General features: G+C 43.4%; 1 protein-coding gene across 1 annotated transcript in view; it reads left to right on the forward strand.

Moving 5' to 3' along the window:
- Positions 1-3,832: 3,832 nt before the first annotated feature.
- The window catches only part of serpinf2a (serpin peptidase inhibitor, clade F (alpha-2 antiplasmin, pigment epithelium derived factor), member 2a), an 18,088-nt gene continuing 17,170 nt past the window's right edge, over positions 3,833-4,750 (forward strand). Inside the window, exon 1 of the mRNA XM_037687215.1 lies at positions 3,833-3,857. The gene's annotated coding sequence lies outside the window, so the exon portion shown is untranslated. The remainder of the gene's footprint in view (positions 3,858-4,750) is intronic.

Consider the following 4,750-nt stretch of genomic DNA (forward strand, 5'->3'; position numbering starts at 1 on the left):
AGGATTAGAAGTGAAGGATTAGAAGTGAAGGATTAGAAGTGAAGGATGTCATCACTGTTCAAGAACTAACCCAGGTGTTGTTTTCTCTTATGAAACATGATAAAACACGTCTCTGAGCAGCGTTCCAACATCTGCCCTGAAGACCATCTCTCTATGACTCACGCTTCTTTGTTTAGCAACAGACTCCATGTCTGTTTGCTGAACATCTTCATCTCTGACGCTCAAAGTGTTTCTGAACTGCAGAACATCATCTTGCATCATATTGGAGATAAAAGACGTAGGGGAGTGGTGGAGCAGAGGTTAGAGAAGGTGGGCCTGTGATCAGAAGCTCTCCGGTTCAACTCCCTGGACCAACAACATCAAAATGTGGGTGAGAAAGGTGAAACGCCTGCCCCCCCCTCAGTTGCCCCACTCTGGGCCCTTGAGTAACCCCCACCATCTGCTCCCCGGGCGCCCTAGCTGCAGCTCTCTGCTCCACACAGAGGCTGTGGTCGCTCCGTGTCTGATCAGGAAGAACATCTGGTGTAAAAACAGTCACCAAGTCTTTGTGAGAGTTAGTTCACCGTCACGACTCCTGAAGAAGGGAACAGCTGGAAGAAGAAGAAAAAGAAGAAGAAGTTGAGATTAAAGGTGTAAGTATGAGCACGCTGTTTGACAATTATTTCATTAGTTTATCGTTACTTCCACCAAAACCACTAAATAAATGAAGATGTGAAAAACGCCGTGGGGCCACGTTCATCCCGTCTGATGAACTTTAATCCATATTTATGAAAGTTTTCATCACCGGCGATCATTGTCATCATCATCATTGATCACTGTCGGATCAATAACTGTATGACAACAGAACATTTGGGTCTTCACATCTTTAATCAGCCTTAAGTTTCACTGTTTTCTGAACAAATGCCCCAGGAGACACACTCATGCCTAATTAACACATTTGGGCTGTTTTCACCCAAAAAGGGGCGGAGCTTGGAGTGTTGCTCTCCTCCACTCTGCTTGCCATTAGTGGAGGTGGTGGGTCATTTCCCCCTGAAAGTTGAGCTGCCATGTTTGGTTCAGCAGTTCATGTTTCAGTTTCAGATGTTTGTTTCTCACCTTCGTTGTGAACTTCGCTCACGGTTCAGACTCGCAGCGGAGGTGTTGGGAGGATGAGGGGGTGAATGGAGCAGAGCGACATTACTGAGATGTTTGCGGGGGCGTTTGGCTGGAACGTGGCGTCAGAACAAGACAAACATGCGCCCACTCGTTCCACAGTGTGCAAAGCACCATAATGCAGCTGAAGACGACGACCGAGTGAACAAAACGGTGATTTTAAATCCAGAGCAACTGAATGAGACCCGGACGCCTTCCTGGAGCTCAGATATCTGTAAACATTTTCAGGAACGCCCCCAAGAAAAGATTTTCAAACTTAAAGCATCTGAGGGCAACAAGAAACCTCTAAATGCAGATCCAGTCCAACTGCTGCTGTTTAACGTTAGCTTAGCATGTTCGGTTGTTTAGCTTTGTTGTGAGGTAGCGCTGAACATTGGACTTTAGCTAGTTTGGTACTGAAGCTACGTTACCGTTCTGAATACATAGGCTGGTGTTTTATTAACAGGTTTTAATAATTTATTGAACAGTTTTGTTATAAAGTAGGTAAACTTGATGTTATTTCATTGCTAGCTGAAGTTAGCATTGTTGTTTAATTTAGCATATATAATTATATAATTTAATTGTCAGCTTCAAAATGTCATTTAGCTCAGCTCAGTTTTTATTTTAATTTTTTATTTAGAGTTGTATTGAAGTTTTTTTTGTTGGTTGTTTGCAGTAGGCTACTTTAACATTAACTTTAGCTAATGTTTAGCTTCAGCTGCTAGCTGTTTTAGCTTAGCTTTTCAGCGTGTTCAGCTAACCAACCTTTTGTGTTGTTTTCACACTAAATCCATTCTAATATAGTTTAAACTGAACATTTTGTTTGCTTCCAACAGTTTCATCCATTCTCCATGTTCAGCGCCGGGTGTTTCACGTTTCTTTAGTTTAGCTTTATTGTGAATTTTCTCTTTATTGTGTTCTAGAGTTGCGCCGCTCTGGGTGGCTGCATGTTGGAGCAGCTCTGTTACTTTCATTCTGAGTTATTGCTTTTGAAAACTTTAGTTTGTCTTTTTTTCTGGATGTAAATAATTTTTTTTCGGATGATTACTTTCTCTGGTGTCGGATGCTGTGCAGCTGGAAGGATTTTTAAATGGACTGTACCTATACAGCTCCTTTCTATCTTATTTCAAGATACTCAGAGCTCTTTACAACAATCTGTGCCTCATTGACCCATTCATACAGCTCTATACTAGATCTCTACAAAGCTAATTGAACAAATCATTCTAAAGAGACTAATCAGAGCTTTAGATCACATTCATACACTGATGGGACACACATCAGAGGCAATGAGGGGTTCAGTGTCTTGCCCAGGGACACTTCAGCATGTGACTGCTGGTGGATTCGAACCCCCAACTCTCACATGGGAGGACGACTGCTCTAACCACTCAGCCACAGCCGCCCCATTTTTACTGAAATCTCTTAACTTTAGGGCATTTGTTATGGTGCGTAACCATGGCAACAAGGTGTTTTTTTTACTACCAGGAGCAGCTGATTAACATCTCAAAAGCTTAAGTATCTCAGCTACAGCCCCAAATCCCAAATGAGTTGAAAAGGAGGTGCCGTGGATGAATTCCCGTCAACCTGGTGGCGGTGCTCGAGTACCTGACTGCTGAGATCCTGGAGCTGATAGGAAACTTGGCTCGTGACAACAGGAGGACTGGGATCATCCCCGGCTTCTTCAACTGTCTGTCCATGGTGATGAGGAGCTTGGGTTTTTTGTCTTTCAGGTACACCTGGACCTATATCTGGACCTGGACCTATATCTGGACCTACCATTCTGTGTTCGTCTGTCTCTCCTTCCTGTCCTCTCAACCAGCCGGTCAAAGCAGATGGTCTCTTGTCCTGAGCTGGTTCTCCTGGAGGTTTCTTCCTGTTAAAGGGAGTTTTTCTTTCCACTGTCTCCACTGTGCTTGCTCAGGATGGGAGACTGCAACGAAGCCAAGATTCAACTTGTCTGCTGGATTCTTAGATAGAGAACTTTACTAATTGGCTTTTTTATGTGAATGTTCCTGTAAAGTCCCTGAGACAACTTTGTTGTGATTTGGTGCTTTATAAATGAACTGAACTGAATTGAATGAGGAGCTCGGCAGACTGCTGGGAGGAGTGACCGTTGCTCTGGGAGGAATTCTGTCCGGCATTCGTGCGGTCCTGCTGCCCAGGAGGACCGAGAGGCCCGCCGGATCCGACAGCAAGCTGGATCTGGGTGGATGGATCAGTATCTGTGGCCAGATTCTTTGGATTCGCAGCAGGAGATCCTTCCTGCCCACAGCTATCAGCATCTATCAACTCTTGAATGAAACCAGGATGATGAGCTACAGTTTAACTTCCCTTTGTGAATGATAAAGTATTTTTGAATTGAACTGAAGCTACTTTTTGTTTAAGGAACAAAAAGGAGTCTACCTGCCGTCTATAGTACCCGAGCAGTTTGTGCACCATTTGGATAAGAATTTGTTGATTTCTCGTTCTTCACGTCTAGTCCTTTAGATTTTAGAGCCGAAAGAGCAACGTTTGAGTAACGCTGACAGCATCGGCCTCTTCGCTGTAACTTTGTGCCGTGACCACAGGAACAACTAGAACCTGCTCAGGATTGATCATTAACTGACCAACATGCGGGGAGCAGTTGTTGGGTCCAGGCACTACGCTGTGCAGCCTGCAGAAGGTTGGCCACATCTGTATTAACTTTTATTTTGATGATAACCTCCTGTTTTTACTCCAACACAGACCAGGTGAGTTGGGCTCAGCTTTTACTTCCAACATCTTCTTGAAGTTGTCGTCTGGTGAGAAATGTTGCAACGGTCCTGACTTTAGTCCTCATAGTTTTTATAAATCCCACTCAGGTGAAGCTTCATAACGGTATCAGTGCCGTTGTGAGTACCGGGTCCAAATCCCGAACACATGCCTGCACCAGAACATGGCGGTGGATTTGTGTGCATTTCTGTATCTGTTCTGCATTTTCCAGTTCAGCCACAAACGCTTCTGGAACAATAACCTTTAGTCTGGGGGCAAACATGGCTGCCATATCTGAACCCATCCTGATCGGAGACAGAAACCGCAGGGCTTTAGTGAAAACGGGTCTGACGCCATCGATAGTACCAACAGAACCGTTCAGTTTGGGTCAGCTGTTGAAGACGAATATTAAAATTACGTTTGGTTGTTGAAGAGCTCATCAAAACCCAACGTGGCTCCCGAGACAAGAACGGGACCAAACTGAAAGTGTTCTGGAGTTTATTCAAGTTGTTTAACATTTCAAGTTCTGACAGAAAACTTTTAATTAATTTATGTCGTTCGGCTCATGTTTACATAAAAGGTTTATAGTTGAAGGGAACAAACCTAAATGTTTTTTGTGAGTGTCCAGCTGGGACCAGATGTTTCCATCCACATGTCACAACAGTTGTAATAATTTAGATCTTTCAAGGATTTATTAGAGTTGTTCTTTTGACAGAGTGGAATCTTTCTACAACAAACTTTAATCATTTTAAAAACAAGTTTGACTTTATTGTGGATCTTCTCTAATGTCTCTCTGCAAGGTCAAATCTATGCATACGGGTTAAATATATCCACACATTCTTCTGAACAACAACAACAACAACAACAACAACAACAACAACAACAACAACAA

The sequence above is a fragment of the Nematolebias whitei genome, chromosome 14, assembly GCF_014905685.2.
Source record: "Nematolebias whitei isolate Nwh7 chromosome 14, NemWhi1, whole genome shotgun sequence".
NCBI lineage: Eukaryota > Metazoa > Chordata > Actinopteri > Cyprinodontiformes > Rivulidae > Nematolebias > Nematolebias whitei.